The 19054-nt window shown below is 37.8% G+C and overlaps 1 protein-coding gene, 1 non-coding gene and 1 pseudogene across 3 annotated transcripts in view; 1 reads left to right on the forward strand and 2 right to left on the reverse strand.

Annotated features, from left to right (window-relative positions):
* Nucleotides 1–19054, forward strand: part of PDE3A (phosphodiesterase 3A) — a 283119-nt gene that overhangs the window by 72897 nt on the left and 191168 nt on the right. The window lies entirely within an intron of this gene.
* On the reverse strand, nt 2336–4777 carry LOC118623213 (annotated as a pseudogene).
* LOC118624871 lies at nt 14104–14206 on the reverse strand. Its single transcript, XR_004958532.1, has one exon.

The following is a 19054-nucleotide window of genomic DNA, read 5'->3' on the forward strand; positions in this document are numbered from 1 at the left end:
ATGTGGAATGGAGCCAGTTTTGAAAATGTGGGTGGCAGTGTCTTTAACTCAGACTCAGAACGCTTTACACAGTAGTGGGAAACATCAGGAATCAACTAGACGTCCTTAAAAAGTAAACAGAATTTAGGAAAGACCAAGGAAACTGGGAACATGGCCTCACCTTTTATTCCTCACTAAGGACACAAATGCTTCCCTCGTGTTTATTGTTTCTTCCAGATGATCCTTGCATATGCCGTCCATGGAGTATAGATTCATTGCCCTGTACTCATTTTTTCCTTCCTGGAGGTATAAATAGCCTGATGACGCTCAATGCTCTCTGCAGTCCTTGCATCATTCATAACGTACATCTCCTTTCTAGGTCACAAAGCTTTAAAAAAAGAACAAAAAAAAAAAACAAAACAAAAAAAACAGCAGCACTAGTAGCATGTGAGAAGATGAGCATATGACTCTCTTCTCTCATCTAAAAGCAGGGCTTTTGATACCATCCAGACAGCGGCACATGGAAACATGGCATTTGGGTGTTTCGAGAATATCAGAGGGAAAAAATAGCCATTCTTACTAAATAGCTTCAAAATCGCATCATCTGAGCATTTTTCCCTCCACCCTTTTTCACCCATGTGCCTAAAATGAAGCCCTTCCCATCCAAAGCATCATGAAGCGTTTGTATTTTGAGAACATTTAAAGGAAAAATTTGTATTTGATGAGAATTTGAAGGAGTGTGAATTTTTTGTTTATTTCTTATTTTTGGAGAATTTGAAAGTGTTTGTATTTTGTGAGAATTTGAAGAGCCTGCCTCTCCTCCTCCTACTGTCTGCCTTCTCCCTTTGTCCAATTGGATATGTTCAAATCATGAGAAAGTGTCATCTCCCCCTTTCCTTTTTCCTCTCCAGTAAAAAAAAAAAACGGTCATGCTTTCTGGCACTCATTTATTAAGTGCCTACCGAGGAACACTGTATGGTGTTGAGTGTTGGGAGATGAGGCAAGGGAGGAACATTATTCCCTGCGCTCTGCCAGCCTCTTCACTTTGCTTGTGAACTGTGATCTTTAACCCAACTCTTCCCAAGAGGGTTAATTGCCCTGGCTAATCTCACATTTGGGTAAGGCAGGGAATGAGGTTGGTGAGTGGCCAAGGCAGTGCCCTGTAGTCACTGAGTCTGTGTTCTTGGACTCCAACTCATTCAACCTAGTTCTCTTCTTGGTCTGTCGAAACTTTTTAGGGACCATCAGTTCTCTCTTTGAGCAAATATTTATTGTGTGCATACCATGTGCCAGACTATTTTAAGCATTTAGAACACCAGTTAACCATTGATGAATCTTTCGTCCACTTGAAGTTCCATTCTAGTAGTATCTCAGTGGAATAGGTTCTGTGAGGAAAACTCAGGCAGGCAAAGTGGAACTGCTAGGTGAGCGTGGAGCATATGTCCTCTTCAACAGAGGATGACTAAGGGAGCTTGAACTGAGAAGGAGATGTCTGCATTTTTCAGGGGTGCATGCCATGTGTGTCTGGGGCAATTCATTGTAGGCGGAGAAAATACAAATGCAAATCTCAGGTGATGAGGGCACAGCAGAGGAACAAAGGTGAGCCTGCTGTGAGGGGGTCGTAGAGGAAGCAGTGGGGCATACCACGGAGGCCCTCGTAGGCCAGGTGAAGGCCTTCGGACTTCATTCTGACCTAGGTGTGACCTGTCGGAGGAGAGGCATGATCTTTAGAAGAGAGATGTGGAACATAGACTGTGGATGGGTCAGGGCAGGCATGTGCTCACACTCATATCTTGATGAATACATCAAATGTACTTTTATTGCAAAGGGAGATGCATGTTAAAATTTTGAGCTGATCAGGTCTTGCTAGAGGGTAAGAATTGTAGTATATCAGCAATGTGGTGCTAAACAAAGATCGAGTGGGTTTACTTGAGTGTGTGGGAGCTCTGCCTTGTGACTTTGAGAACATGTGGAAGGGCAAGTGAAAAGCCTGCAGAAAGGTGTTTCCGTTTTACAAAACTCGCTGTTTAAATCAAGTATTTATCTTTTAATCCTTTCAAATATGTCAGCAAAAGTTGTAGTATTTGGAAGGATGCCTTGATAACTTGAAAAAGGTTGTAGATTTTTAAGGTATATAAGAACGTGGTTCAAACTTCTAGTCTAGGCAAGTTTAAGACCCCAATGTATTAACAGCTCTCCTAGACACTCTTCAGTGATATCTAATTCACCTCTACTTTTCAAATATTTCCGGAGGAAAAGACCAATGACTTGTTGCAATGTCAGCAGATCTCAAAGCAAAAGGAGGAGAGAACTAGCTGATTTGATTTTTATTATCGATGCCAAACAAGTCTTTAAATCAATGAAAACATCTGTCTTGCCTCTGTGGAGGAGGAGCTGCATCAGGATAAGGTTGGCCTGATGGAGGAATTATCATCCTGTGATTGTGTTTCCATGGAGGTGAAAGGGACCCAGACTCAGGTGTCCTGTGAGGACCGGTTAACTTATCACAGCTTGATTCTCCTCTTATTTAGTAATCTGATAGTCCAGAGGATTCCTTGGGCCTCCTGAGCCTCCTTTCCTCCCTGTGGAAGAAAAGATGGGAGTCTGAGCAGACCCTTCAACAAAGCTGGAGGGGAGAGAAAAGCTTCCGCTTCAGAAGGTCAGCCCGGTGGTGAGGGAAAGCTCTCTGTCAAATGCTGTATTTGGAAGATCAAGTGCACACATAAGGATCTTTTCCTAAAAGTTGAAATTTAACTCTGTTTCAGTTCATTTTTTTGTCTGTTGTAAGAATTTTCTTTCTTTAAATCATCGGGGTTTCTTTCAGCAGTCCTAAATGCCAACCACTTATTATGTGCTTTTTTTAAAAATTATTTTTTCTTTATTAGTTTTAGAGAGAGAGAGGAAGGGAGAAGGAGAGATAGAAACATTGATGAAAGAGAACATCCATTTGCTGTCTCCTGCGTGCCCCCCACTGGGGTTCGGGCCCACAACCTGGGCATGTGCCCTGACTGGGAATCAAGCCAGTGACCTCTTGGTGCGTGGGTCCAAGCTTAACCACTGGACCACACTGGCTGGGGTCATGTGCTTTTTTCTCATGGGAAATAATCTGCCCTTGATATGAATGAATGGTTCTGTCCATTTCTTCTTCAAGGTCTTTGGCTCACTTTATGTAGATCTCCAGCTCTTCCACCACCTGTCTGTTCTCTTCATATACTTTAGAAAGTTTTTCCTGTTTCTCTAATCCAGCAATTTTCAACCTTTTTCATCTCATGGCACACATAAACTCATCACAGAAATTCTGCAGCACGCCAAAAATTATATTTCTTGCCAATCAGGTATACTTTTGATTGGTTTATAAAAAATAATAATTGTAATTACCTACCCTTTTTGCTCCAAAGTGACTTTTTAAAAAATCAGGTGCTGCCTATACTTGTATATAAGGATTTCTGGTACCAAGAACTAATCAATCAGATGCAAACTTATGTGACGTGACCAATAAAAAATACAACTTTATTATATGACTTATTTATTTATGGTTCAAGACAGGGTATTCAAAAACTGGACAGATCTTGTTGTGTTGGCTATTGTCGTTTTTTTATTTGACAGTCCAAGGGAAAACAGGTCAGTGTCCCTGACTAAATAGTTAGGTATTGCATGTTTTAAAAATCCTTGCAGCACACTGGTTGAAAATGCTCTAACCATTAGTTTTCTTCCACTGGCAATTTCCTCCAAAGAGTCAGTTCATTTCCTTGATACTGATCAGTCATTCCTTTACGTTTCTGCTTCAGTTCTTGATTCTCATTTTCAAAATGTCCATTTTTTTCACTGCAAAGATGCTTATTCAGTCTTGAGATTTTAAATACACTCTGTAAGCTCTTCCTTTGTTTTATCTACTTCAGATGATTCAGTGTACACTTAGTTTCTTTATTCTTTCAGGGTTTTTAAAGAAGCATTTAACTTAGCAGCATGAATCTGCTTCTTCCAAGCCCCTTTGGGTTGATGGATTTTTTTTAGTCATTCTTCATTTCCAATTCCAAGTCAGCATCCGTGAAGTCTTCTCCAGGCACAGTAACCCAATCTTGCCTCTTTAGCAAGCGTTCAGTCAGGGACCAGATCTGTTTTTCTCTATCATATAGAACTTGTTTTGCACATACTTTGGAGTGTTCAAATGTTATTTTCTGTTTTTTGAGTTCACCCACTTGCTCTTTCAATTCTTCAACTTCTTGCAAAAGCTGATTCTAGCTTTCCTGAAGTTGAGAATTTTTCCTCAAAGCATCTTTTATAGTTATCTTAAGTTGGTCTTCATTCGTTTGAAATATTCTGAAGGTTGTGTTGGCTTCAGCTACTTGTGATTTGAGGGATTTGGGTTCATCTTGTAAGGACTTTACCCTTTTTTAATTATCCACCATCAGTCCATTTTGTTCAGAAATGTTTAGGTCTTTCTACTTTTAGCTCTTTTTCTAGAAAGAGTATTTCATCCTCAAATACAGATTTGGAACTGCTCAGCTTTTCACAGATTGCCTCCCAACTTTGGGCTTCTGTTGACCCCTGAAAGCTGGGTCCTTTGACCCTAAGCCTTCATACTCCTTTTGTACGAGGCTAAAATTTTCAAGTAGTTTTACATCTTTCTTCAATTGGTGTAGAAAGTTCTACAGCAACCTTTTTCTCTCAACAAAAAGCTGGCTTCTAATCGATTTAAAACTTCTCCCTAAAAACAAGAAAACGGCAAAAGTCCAACAAGAGTTGCACTTATCAGCAAGTCCTGTGGAAAACCATAAGGATTAGGACCTTTTCTCATATCTTCAGGCAATGCTTCCACAACCCTGCCTAGCTTTTCCAGGACCAGACCCAAGTACAGCTGAGGGGCAGTCCTGGGCTCCTCCTTGGTGCCAAGACTACCTTGGATACAGTGGCCTCAGCCAGGGCCTGACTGAGCCAACAGTAAGCAGCAGAGGACACTCAGTTCCATCCAGAACCCAAACTGGCACCAGGCAACCAGACCAGACCATTGCAGAGCCTGTGGTGGGGGATTGCTGGAGAAAACGGGTCAACAGGCCTCAAGTGTCCACACTGCCCACTGGGGAGTTTCTGTCCATATGTTACCTTTTCATCCAGATGATCTGAAGGTCCAAGCTGGTGTCCACAAGAGCCTGAGACTTGCCCTCTGCTCACAGCCCACCCTGCCATTTGGTTTAGGTCAGGCCACATTAGGGAGGCCAGGAGGAGGGGCAAAGCCTGTTTGTTTTTGTATGGGTCCTAAGGCAAAGCTGGATGGTGTGTGATGCAAATATTCTTTGTTTTTGAAGACTGGTTGCAGTGTTGTAAATGGCCAATCTGATGTTGAATAAAATGAGACATATGGACACAGATGTTAGTTTCTCATGTGCGAATGAGTTTCCCTTCTTCAAAATGGTATATCCAAAGCTTTCCAGACATGCCTGACTAATTACTATCAAACCTTATTTTATAGAGAGAAAATCAAGTATTTTAGAAGAAACACTCTCACCATGTTACGAGCCTATGAAATATATTTATTTATACCACTAGGCAAATCTCAGTATTATGAATTAAGAAGCAGTTAATAGCATAAGAATATAAAAGAATACTAAAATGAAATTAGAAGCTTAGCCATAACATACATATAAGCTCTTTGTCTATAACAATTTACTTCTATTTTTTAGGTTCATTATATCCTATTTATTTATTTATTTTTTTAGAAGTGTGAAGCTATATATAGCTATAAAAATTCTGTGTGTTTTTCTTAGTTCATCAAAACTTCCTTTCTGAAGATACAAGTCTGTGAAATTGGAGGTTGTGCTACACATTTCTTCTCTTCATTAGTATGCCATTTTTTCCATTTCTACAGTGTATGTATTTCAAGAACAGAGTGTCCTTTATGTAGTTCATATGAAGTTGTAGCCTAACGCATGCCTATAACTCTGATGTGATTCCCTTTATACCAGCTTCCCAAGCTAAGTACTTGCATATTCTGGAATGTCAAATATCATTAGTACTTTTATTTGTAATTTTTTAAATGCCAGCCTGTCTTGAATAAAATATAAAAATTGGACGTTCTGGAGATGGCTAAAACAAGGAAAGCAAATAGGACAAATGATCCCTACTTCTTAGAAGGTAAGAGGCTATATCGAAAGAAATGTTCCAGAAGAAAAAAGTATTAAGAAAAATACAAATATGTGCCAAAAATATTACTCATCTTAGGTCTTTTTGAGATTTTGCATCAATAAAAAGCTGTGTTTAAATGGAAGCTGTTTAGGGGCCATTGCTGAGTGTGAAGAGCCAATGAACTAAGTCAGCAGGTTAAAACCTGACCTTCTGGCCCATTTATTTTTCTCTCTTCTGCCTCTTGAAAAGCATGTTCCCTAGAGATCTATTCAAATAGTCACTGGGGTCCCTAGGCCCCACCCTTTGTCCAGTACACTGAACTGTGTTATGCAACGTGGAAATTGTTCCCATTCCAGTTTCTGACAGCTAAACTCATGGAAGTCAAGCAAAGAAACAAGATGCTTCTGTGAAGCACAAACAATTTGCACTGACAGTTATGATCTGTGAATGGAACTATATATTTTTTAATTGATTTTACAGAGAAAGGAAGTGAGAGGGAGAGAGAGAGAGAAACATCAATGAGAGAGAACATCGATTGGCTGCCTCCTGCATGTTCCTCATTGGGGATCTGGCCCACAACCTGGGCATGTGTACTGACCGGAAATTGAACCGGCCACCTCTTGGTGCATAGGTCGATGTTCAACCACTGAGCCACACCAGCTGGATGAAATTATTTTTGTTATACAAGCAAATATGTTGGGTTTTAAATTTTATAAAGCATGTCTACCATAAAAATCTCTAATAATTAAGAATCCTTACTCAATGGGAAGTAATAACTTGCATCTGTTTCAGTAAGATGAGGAGGAGGTGGAAGACATGAAATGGGGCCAGTTGGGGACCCATCTAATGAGACACACTGAGTTGTATTTAGATGACTGACTGTAAGTGATATGATGCATGGCCATGAGTAATACTGTGAATTTGAATGCTTTTTAAAATTTTGTGTAGCTTTAAAGAATTATTTTAAGACTAAATTATGACTAGTACATTATTTCAAAATGTCTCATAGTAAGAGTCCATTTTGTCTATTTTTGTGTTTCTAGCTCTGTTTTTGTGTAGTTGATGCTGTAGACAAATTCAGTCTGAATATGGAAATCACTTCATCTATTAACAATTACCTGATTGTGGCTTTGTGTGTGACAGATAAAATTTGAATCTTAGCATAAAATGTTTCTTCCTTTTCTCATCCTTAGAAGTTACCACCTGCTCCATTTACTACAGGGACCTGTCTTTCTCCATCACTAATTTTTAGTTTGAATGCTAGAATGAGATGTAAAGTATGTGTTTCCCATTGCATGGTTATAAGGGCAAAAAATAAGTTGTTCTTTGAACTCTAGAGTTGAGTTAAAAAATTAAAGAAATAAACACAAATTTTACTAGCTTTTTGGAGACTGTTTTCCTCATCGTTGGGTGGGCAGTCTTTGTTAAATATGCCTTCCACAGTTGTTTTTCTGCTTGTTGAACAACTTGACCAGTGTATTGTTTCACTCACAATTTTTATCTAATTGGAATAAAAGAGAACAGCTGTTAAACATAAATTCTAAGTTACTGGTTGTTTTCATCCTTGAGAAAATTCTGATTTGAGAAGTAGCAGATAGACTTGGTTGAAACAATAGATTATAAATATGTGAACTTTCTGGAAAAGATTATTTAAGGAATAAGATAAAAGAAAGATCAGTGATGACTCCTCTCTTGTTTTGTGTATGTGTCTAGGAATCTTTCATTCTGCAATGAATTATACAGATACGATAACTCAACCCCTTTTTAAAAAGTGGAGGACACCCAGGCCCCAAAGTTTTGTATAATGATTTCCTATATTCCTGCCTGTTACTCTTTCCATCACCCTCTAGACCTCAATGTTTCAGCATCAAATGTTTTATAAAAATAAATTATCACTCTTGATTATATAAAAGAGAGTTTTTAAAAAGCTCTTTTTTTTATTTACTTTTTAACGTATGTGATACTCTCTTAAAAGCATTGATAATGCATCTTCTGGCATCTTTTACCAGATTTTGGACTATATTTCTTATGTGTTGTTAGGATATCCACTTTAATCTGAGTGTTTGAGCTAATTAAGCAGTGAGATGTTGTACAATGGGTAAGAACATTTCTTTAAACACTCATTTAAATTAATAATTAATAGCAAGTCTGCCTTTTGTAGCCTGCTTTGTGATTGTGTCTTTTAAGCTCAAACAAAGTAAGTTGTGTTGTTTAGTTTTTAAAATAGCAACATTATTTTTACTAAGATTGAACTCCATTTATAAATTAACTATTATACTTATTTTTCATTGGCTATTAATTTCTGAGTCTTCCCTTTTATGTTCTGAGCTATCTCAGAATCTTTCTTTCATTTGAATAACATTTTGCATATTCTGTATTTGCATTTGTGTCCCATGTTCATTGCAGCATCAATTACAATGTCCAAGATATGGAAACAGCCTACGTATTTGCCTATGGATAAGTGTATAAAAAAATGTGCTTATTATTATTAGCCTTTTGTCTGGAAATTAAAGAGGCAGATAATTGGGTTCGGCAGTAGCCTTTGATCTGGGACAAGGTATTTATCTGGATCTTATTCGGTCATCTGTAAAATTGTCCCGATAATGTGGATCTATCTATAGGATTGATTGTAAAGATTACATGAAACAATAATGATAAATTGTCTAGCATGGCATCAGAAACCCAGTAAGTTTGTTCGAACCGTAGTTCTGAAAAGATGCACGAGGCAGCTCAAGTTGCCCTGACAGCCAGGTCTGCCTAATGTTTCAGGTTGCACTGATAATCTCGCCTGCACTTCCTCTTCCATTATGCAGCTTCGGACATGTCAGACTTAAGAGAATTATTTCACTGTTGCTGTTATGATTTTTAACCTAACTACTGTTTAGAGGGATTAGAAACGAGTACTTTAGAAGTGTTTGTTCACTGCATGTTAGCCGTGGATTGGCAAACTCTGTAACTGGATTTTGTAGGACTTCTCTACACAGAGGATGGAAGAACCATAAGCACCCTCTCAAAGTTGCAGACGTCTTCCCTGGCAGGAGTTATTTTGTGAAAAGACCCTAGAGGACAGGTAACTAAACAGCTTATTTTGCACAGTGTGAGGCTGCCACTCACCAGGGTATCACAAACGTGGTCTAATTCTTGGAGCCCTCAGTTCCACACTGGACGTGGAGGCAAAGTCCAAAGCCTTGGAGCCCGCAGGCGCTGCTCTGTGACTCAGGACCCAGTGATGCGAGGAGACGGAGCTGACGTCACACCATTTCCAGTGTTATTTTTAATTTTCATTTTGGGGGCAGATTTTGAGACATCTGCTCATGTTTAACCTTGAAAGACTTCCAAGCCAGTCTTTAAGCCTGGGAGTGGCTGAAATTTTCAGATTTTTCTAGCTGCCCCGGCAGTCATGAATTATCCTTCTAGTTACCTGAGTGGGACACCCAGTACCCATTTTTGCCCTCCCTTTGAACTTCATTACTCACTTTGACTATGTTGTACTGACCTGTTCGTTTTATATCTGTCAGCTCCGCTTCAGTCCTGCAGCCTTAGCCATCTTAATCATCTCCCACCTAGCTGGTTGTCGTGGTCTGTTTGTAGCCTCTCGCCTCCCTCCAGTCTCCCTCATTGTCTTCAGAGTCGCTTCTCTAAAGTATACATCTGCAAGGTGCGATTCCGCAGAGAATCTGATGGACTCTTTCTGAACTTGATAAATTAACTCAAAGGCTGTATTGGTGATAATAATTGTTTAGGAATCTTTTTCGTTTAAAAACACATAAAATTTCCTTTTAATAAACACAGATGCTTTCATATGTTTTCAAAAGATATTACATACTGAATCATGTCTAGAGAAGCATGATAGTCTTAAACACAGCAGATATTTTTGATGACATCTGAAAGTAAATATTGTGTGGGAGAAGCAGAGAAGTAGTAAGTTATTTAGGAAATAAAAACAGTAAATTATTTAACATAGCTTATCAGTGCTCTAATTGTAAATAATGCCTAAATTCTGAAGTTAAATGTCAGTGTGGAGAATGAAGGCAGACAAAATAGATATTCCCACAGGACAGCTGCTCTTTTTATGGGCTTTCAGGGAACTCTAAATGACATTCTCTGCCAAAAATGACTTTGGAAAATGTATCTTCTTTTCTAAATTTGATTCCATCTCTACCTCTTCTTGGAAATTATATCTTAAATTTAATCTCTTTCTCTTAGCAACAATTTTTTGGATATGACAACAAAAGCACAAGAAACAAAAACAAAAATTAAGAAGTAGGACTACATCAAAGTTAAAAGCTTCTGCACAGCAAAACAAACCATCAACAAAATGAAAAGGCAACTTACAGAATGGTAGAAAATATTTGCAAATCATATATCTGATAAGGGGTTATATCTAAAACATATAAATAACTTATACAACTCAATAACAGAAAACAAACAATACAATTAAAAAGTGTGCAGGGGAACTGAATAGACATTTTTCCAAAGAAGATATACAAAAGGTTAACAGATACCATGAAAAGATGCTCAATGTCACTTTTAATTAGAAAATGCAAATTAAAACCACAATGAGATTAACCAAAGAACATGTATGCACAGCCCATGTGGGGAAGGCCCAGGGTGGGGCAAGGGCTAGGTGGAGGAGGACATGGGGCGGGGGGAAATGGGGGACATCTGTAATACTGGCAATAATTTTTTTAAAAGGTAATGAGATATCAATTCACCTGTTAAGATGGCTATCATCAAAAGGAAAAGAGAAAAATATTGGCGATGATATAGAGAAAAGGGTACCTTCGTGTATTGTTGGTGGGAATGTAAATTCCTGTAATCATCATGGAAAATAGTATGGAGGGTCCTCAAAAAATTAAAAATAGAACTACCATATGATCCAGCTATCCCATTTCTGGATATATAGCCAAAGGAAATAAAATCAGGATCTGGAAATGATATCTACGGTCTCATGATCATTGCAGCATTATTCACAATAGCCAAGAGATGGAAACAACCTAAGTGTTTGTCTATGGGTGAATGTATAAAGAACATGTGGTGTATATATACAATGCAATATTGTTCAGCCTTGAGAAAGAAGGAAATTTACGCCATGTACAACAGCTTGGATAGACCTTGAGGGCATTATGCTTAAATGAAATAAGTGATATAGAGAAAGTCAAATACTGTAAGATACATCTTGTATGTGGTATTTAAAAAAGTCAAACTCATGGTGGTTGCCAGGTCCCGGGGAATGGGGGGGGGGGGGATAGGGAGATATAGATCAAAGGGTACAAATTTTCAGTTACAGGATGAATAGTTTCTGGCAATCTAATTTCCATGGTGATTACAGTTAATACTTTAATACTACTGTATTAAAGACTTGAAAGTTGCTAAGAGAGTAGACCTTCAATGTTCTCAGTACAAAAGAGAAATGATAATTATGTGAAGTAATGGAGGTGTTAACTAATGCTACTATGGTAATCATTTCACAATGTATAAGTAGATTAGATCAGCCCATTGTACACCTTAAACTTACACAAAGTTATATATCAATTATATTTAAGTAAAACTGGAAAAAATTAATCTCTTTTCTGGTTTGTTCTATATCTAATACATGTGTTAACAAAACTCAGAGTTGTTTTTTTTTTCTGACTTGCTTAGTAGCAGTCATTCAGTAACATCCATTATTTTTCTTACATATTCGTGTAGTCTTTTAAAAAGTATATTCAAGCTTTGTATATTGAAAGAAATAAATTTGTTGATGGACTTTATGGCATAAAATAAGAGTATTTAGAGTAGTGATGGAAAATAGGCTTCATCTTGAGTGTTGTTTCTACTGGATTTGGAACATGGTGTTAAGAAGGGCTCTGAGGCTGTATTTCAGCTCAGTGGGACAGAGGGAAGTAGGAATTGATGGTGTCTGAGTTGGCTGACATTGAAGGATGATGTCCCAGGGGCCTTTTCTGGTTTCAAATATGACCACTGTTATTAGGGGATGAATCTAGAACCACCTGATTATGAAGCTCAAATTGTCCCCTCACTCACCAAGTGAGGACACAGCAAGAAGCTGGCTATCTGCAACCCAAGGAAAGAGCTTTCCCCAGAAACTGACCATCCTGGCTCCTTGACCTTAAATATTTAGTCTCCGGAACTGTGAGAGAATGAATTTCTGTTGTTTAGGCCACCCAGTCTGTTGTTTTGCCATGGCAGCCTGAGCTGACTAATACATACAGATTACCAGGCTTTATCCTGGAAATTAAGTCACAGATCCAGAGAGCAATGTAGCTTGTGAAATCTTTAATATCTCCATAGGATTTTGTGGTGTACATATAGGGAGAGAACAATCTAATTTTTAATTTGCCTACAAGTGTGTTTCAACCCTGCCTGGACATTAAAATCTTCTTTGGAGCTTTTAAATATGACTGAGGCAAGTTCCCTCCTGGGTCACTTAAATCTTGTGTAGGGTCAGGGGTTGGTGTTTTTAAAGAGCTTCCCACCTAAGTTTAACATGCAGCCCAAGGAGAGAACCACTGGCCTAAATTAATCTCCTTTTCTGTGTGCTGCTTCTCCACAAATCCCCATTTCTGGGGTGCAATGTGAACATACTCTCTCTGTCCTCTGGGCTCCCCTTTCCATGTCTCAGAGCAACATCACTAGTTTATGTCTATTTTTTTTTTTTTCTATTGCCTCAAGTTCTTCCATACTTATAATCCTAGAATAAGGACTGAAAAAGTAAAAAAAAAAAAAAAATCGAAATTTTTAGGTTTTGGGATTCTGGGTAAATTGGTATGATATAAAGCTGCACATTTCAAAGAAGTAAAGAATTTTAGACTTTACACCAAAATAATATTTGATATGTGATACATGTTCCTCTTAAGGCTATTTTTTGGTCTTCTCATTCAAAAAAAAATTTATTGAATATTTTTATATACCTACAGGCTACTGTATTTGGCACTTGAGATGGGAGGGAGAAAGTAGCATTAAGATATTTCTCGTACCAGTGTGGCACTGACATGATTCGTCAGAAAAGGTGTGGACTGTAAATAGCCCTATGTTCATACTGGTGAATATTGGCCCCAAACTTAATACTGAAAGAGACAGATACATATTTACTCCCTTGAAGTCTATAGTCCTTTGCAGAATCTTACAAATGAATGCATGTCAGCATAACCTAGGCAATTCTTGGGTATCACCCCGAGAGATTCTGGTCAGAATTGGGCTCATGATGCTGAATTGTTAACACGTTTCCTGGGAAAATGGATAAGAAAAGACAACCAAGAAGGGTTTTCTTAGCAGTCATATAAAGCAATTCAGTATCTTTAATAAAAAAGCTAATGCCATATATTTTTCCCTCCCCTCCCCTCCCCTCTTTTCTCTTTCTCTCTCTCTCTGTTTCTTTCTCTTTTCATGATCTTTAGTGAAAAATCTCTGCTGCCTGATAGTTGGTCTCTTTGGGTCAATTTGTGGGGAGGGCAGTAATCCTGGTACCTTCCAACAATTTTAGCCCCTCCCCTCACTCCCTCTGCAGACCCCGATCAATGGGAAATCCTAGAAACTCAAAGCCAGGGATCATTTTTTCCCCCTTTTTACTGAAGGTACAACCATTCAGTTATATTCAAAATCCTACACTCTTCAGTTGTTAAATCTTTCTCTGAATCTAGTCATCCCTCAGGGGATTTAGTAATCAAAATGACCACAGTATCACAGCTGCAACTCATCTGAGGCGCTATGTCTCAGAAAAACAGTAAAAAGTAGCTAGTGACTATAATCCTGAGAAAAAATAAGATTCAGACTTTAAATCACTCTTTATCAGGGTTTCCTCTGAAATTTTTTAGATGTTGGAATGTGTAGCTTAATCTTGTTTTGAGGAATTAAAAAATTTGGCTTGGATAAAAGGGCAAAAGTTTTGGGAACACGAACAGATAAATATGTAAAGATATTAAAAAGTGTGTATCAACGCTTTTTTAAATAGATTAAAATAATTACTTACCAACATGGTAAACTTTTTTTTTGGAAAAAACATGTCAGTAGTGGAATGATCTACCCTTTTTACTTGCAAAGGGTGAACAGAAAACTACTTTACTTCTCTAGGACATTTAATGTTAAACCTTTTAAATGTGTTATAATTAAAATATTTTAAGTGATACTCAGTGCAAGCTTGCTTTATATGATCTTTCATGTAATTAAGTTGTAAGACCTTTAGTGTTTTTCAATAATTGATAATGAATAGTTGAAATAGGGAGGAGGAGCTTAGAATGGTGTCTAATTTGCTTTTATACCAATTCTGATGAGTTCTATCATTGAATTTTTGTAGATAAAAACTCTTAATTGTGAATATTATACACATAAAAGAATGTATATATGTCCAGTTTGAAGAATAGCAAATGGACACTCCACTGTTCAGCTTAAAAAATATAATATTACCAGTGTTGGGTTTTTTTGTTTTTGGTTTTTGTTTTTTGGAGCTCACTAGAGACACTACCCTGATCCAATCCTCCTTTCTTCCTTACACGGTTAATCCATATCTTGAGTTTTTAAAAAATAATTATTTTGCTTTTTTTGATAGGATGAATTCTTTCAAAATATAATGTTTAGTTTTGTCTATTTTTGAATGTTATAATATTGGAATTAGACTGTTTATTTTTCTACGACTTGCTTTTTTCACTCAATTTTTTGAGATTCAACTATGTTGACATCTATTACTATTATGGCAGGTCTTTGGATAGTCCATTTTGATCATCGCCATTTCATTATAATGTTGATGAGGGGGAAAAATGATTGGTGACCTGGGCCACTGTCTGTGTGGAGTTTGTACATCTTTCCCATGTCTGCAATGGGTTTTTTCCCACATCTCAAAGATGTGCACGTTAGGTGAATTGGTGTGTTTACATTGTCCTGAGTGAGTGTGTGTGTGTGTGTGTGTGTGTCCTATGATGGAAGGTATCCTGTCTAAGCTTGGTTCCCACATGACATTCTGGGTTGCTGGGAGAGGCTCTGGCCTCCCTTGACCTTGTACTGGAATAAACAGGTTGGAAAATAGTCATCTTAATCGTTTTTATTAATCTTCCTTAACAATATATATAGCTCACATTTATTTCCGTGTTTAATCTTGGAAGAGTTTTGGGTCTTTATTTAGAAGTTTGGTGATGTTTTTGTACTAGACATATACTGTAGGGACTTTTATGAGTATCACTTACCTATGGTAAAAATCAGTTTTGCTGTACTTCATTTTGCCTAAAGTTGCAGTTTCCAAGAATCTATTGAGATTTTGTGAGCACTTACTGTAGTTTATTCATTTCTCACTACATATTAATTCATTGTATGACACTACTATACCACAACATATTTATCTATTATTGTTTGATGGGCTTTTGGATTTTCCCAATATTTTTGAATATTACTAACAATATGCATAAAATTGTATGTGGCCTCTAGTGCACATGTACAAGTACATTCATCTTCAAGTGTAAACCTGGGAGTGAACTGCTGGGTCATATGGTAGGTATGTACTTGTTCAACTCTTCACAAGCCGGATTAGCATGGTCACCTGATTTATTAAGAAGTCTCTTTAGATTACTGTTGATGTTGTTTAATGTTGAGGCATGGTTCCCCTTTCCTTTTGTCTACCTCTTATGCTAATGTAGGGAAAATATATATTTATATATACCATATCTTTGATAATTCCTAGAGAGGAGTCTCCTTTCTTCCACATTGAAATCAGTAAAATTTCCAAATTCTTGGGCTGCGTGTCCTTGGTGAGCTCACACTTGCTTTTTACATGTGACTTTTGTTCAATGGCAAGGTCTAAGTAAAGGGGAGAAACATGATTCAAAGACCTTTTGCAACCTCTTTGCCTAATTAAATGATTTATTAACATTAAGCATGCTTGGTACGTAATGAACAAAAGAAAGGCCTTTTGTTTTGTGTTCCTCAAAATAAATTTGGATTTCAAGGGGCTCTACTCCTAATAAAGGAAGAAACTGAAAAGCAGATGTTCTTGGAACCAAGAGGCTGGTGCTAGGTAAGCATGGCTATAGAAACAGGAGCGAAGTGATTCAGAACCAAAAAACCATAAGCACGAGAATTGTTTAATTCTTCAGTTTGTGTTTAAGTTTGTGCTAGAAGTTGTGGAGTTTAAAATTAGGTGTATTGCTTAACTTGAATGTCTTTGCTTTAACCACTTGAATTTTATCTATTTATTGTCCTATTGTTTGTCTATAAAAAAGTTCATTTATTTTGCCTTTTATTCTTATTTTGAAGTCTGCAAAAATATTTAGAGAATGGCTATCATAGCATTGCTATTATTGATAAGCAAAATACTAATGTTACAAACTTATAACTGATTTATAATGTCCTTAGACTGGGGGGAAAAATCAATACCTTGGTAATATCAATGCCAGATGGTAAAGGGACACACATATGATACATATATTATGCTGTATAATATTTGATGGTATCATAGTTGAGTGTTGTGAGATGGATTTTATGAGCATTGTGATCCCAATAAGTGGAGATTATCTGCTCTTCTGTGATTGGCATGTAAAACAAGTAATATAAAAATTTCAAGAAGCATTCAGAGAAACTTGACTGAGTAAATGAGTAATTCAATGATATTTCTGCCCCCAAAATGGAAACTTAAAGGCGGATTTGAGATCACTATTCCACCTTGATCGTGACCTGCCCTCTTCCACCTCGTGGCATCGCGTATCTTGTGGACCTGCTACAGGGGAATACAGCTGGCACCGAAGGGGAATTCCTTCCATGTGATTATCTAAATTATCCATGATGGATAGTTTGTGAGTCTCTTGAACATATGCTTGGGTCCACAGGGATTCAAGCCAATGCCTTGGGGTTTATATGAAAAGTCCTTCCCCAAAAAGCAAAAAGATATGTCAACAAAATTGCAACCCTTGGAAAATCCCATCAAATTGTTTTGAATCTGTGGGCTGAGCATGTCAGTCCTTATTAAACTATACATTTTAAATTATTAAGAATATAATTGCTGAATGCCCTGTATTCCTTTTTGCCATCAGCGATGATGTGGCAGTTGAGCATTTGTTTCTCTAGTGTAACAGCCACTGTTGGTCATGAGTAAAAAAGAAAGAAAAAGAGACAGCAAGAGAAATTGCCTTGTCTGTCCAGGAATTTAGCACAGGTGGGTCAGCCCCTCATTCTAGCCAAGTATCACTTTGGAGCCACAGTTTGAGGATACTTCTTTTCCATGAACACCTGGTGAGCACTTCCTTACCGGTAGGATACAAAAAAAAAAGAAAAACATATTTCTGACATTTTCAAGAATTTCAAAGTCCATTGGATACTTTTTTGGGGGAGCAAAAAAGGTTCTGTACACTTGATTAGGGATTGTCTTTGAAATCTGGAGGTACTACAAAAATGTACGAGTTTAGTATTTCCACTATAAATACCTCTTATCCCCATTTTAAAAAATAATGTGGCATTGCCCTGGCCAGTTTGGCTCAGCGGTTAGAGCGTCGGCCTGCGGTCCGGAGAGACCCGGGTTCGGTTCCCGCTAAGGGCACATACTTCGGTTGCAGTTTGTCCCCGGCCCTGGTTGGTCGTGCGGGTGGCAGCCACTCGATGTGTCCCTTCACATCGATGTTTCTCTCTCTCTCTCCCTCCCACTCTATCTGTACAAAAAATGGAAAAAATATCCTCGGGTGAGGATTAAAAAAAATAATAATAATGTGGCATTAAAAAATACTATATGCCAGCAAATTTATAACCTTAATAATCCTGGTAACTGTCATGTAGTTTGTAAGTAAGAAGGGATTCCAGTCTTCCAATTTCAGGAATAAGGCACCCATGCTCCATTGTTAAACAAATATGTTACGTTTACTGAGTCATAAAGAACAGCACTTCTGGTTGAGATGCAAACTATTAAGACCACAAGCCAAAGAAATAATTCAGTTTCTAGCTAGATAAGCAGGAGGTTTAAAAAATAACCCTAAGTCTCCGCTAAAATCTTCTCTTTAACGTAAGACAAGTGAGGGTGTCCACCAGCTGGCTGGGGCTTGGTGGGAGGGAAATGGGACAGAGGGCAGTGGAGACATGATTTTGAGAGTTACAGAAGCATGGCCAGGTTTCTGAATATTACATAAGATGCAAAGACTCATTTTTCTATGACACATTCTCTTCAGTGCCAGCAAGCATTATTATTTTCTTTCATAGTGTCAGTTTAAGATAGAGGAGATTGCGCCCTGCTGGTGTGGCTCTGCTGGTTGGGCATCATCTCCGCATGGAAAAGTTGCCAGTTTGATTCCCAGTCAGGGCGCACACACAGTTTGTGGGCTTGATCGATGTTTTCCTCTCACATCAATGTTTCTGTCTCTCTCTCCCCTCTCCCTTCCTCTCTCTCTAAAAATCAATTTTACAAATCTTTAAAAAAAAGGGGGTAGAGGAGATAGATCTCATGACTGACTGGTGGTATTTTTCATTATTAGAGAAAGGAAAATAATTGTTAATTTCTTTGGGTGATTCATACATCAGACACTCAGGCTTCCTGTGTTTTGTTTAAAATTCTAAATATCTTTATAACTTTTGCCAAGCATTATTTTTATTTTTTACTTGAAGGGGAAGGCAGTTCAATTCCTCCCATCATTCCCTTTATCTGGAATTGAACCTTGGCATTTCTCCAAGTTCAGAGGTTTCAGTGAGTAGTTGGGTAATTATTTAGATGCGTAGTTATTCCTCTCTCCACCCCCCTCCACTTTGTATATGGAAACTGTCAAATATACTGAAAAGCTACAGAAACTTTACATTGAACACCCATGTACATAACAGATTCTACCATTAACATTTTCTTTTTTTATCCTCACCTGAGGACATTTTTTACTTTTTTGTTCAGATAGAGAGGGAGGGAGGGAGGGAGGGAGGGAAGGAAGGAGGGAGAGAGGGAGAGAGAGAGAGAGAGAGAGAGAGAGAGATATCGATGTGAAAGGGACACATCGAGTGG

Source organism: Molossus molossus, unplaced genomic scaffold (assembly GCF_014108415.1).
Source record: "Molossus molossus isolate mMolMol1 unplaced genomic scaffold, mMolMol1.p scaffold_m16_p_10, whole genome shotgun sequence".
NCBI lineage: Eukaryota > Metazoa > Chordata > Mammalia > Chiroptera > Molossidae > Molossus > Molossus molossus.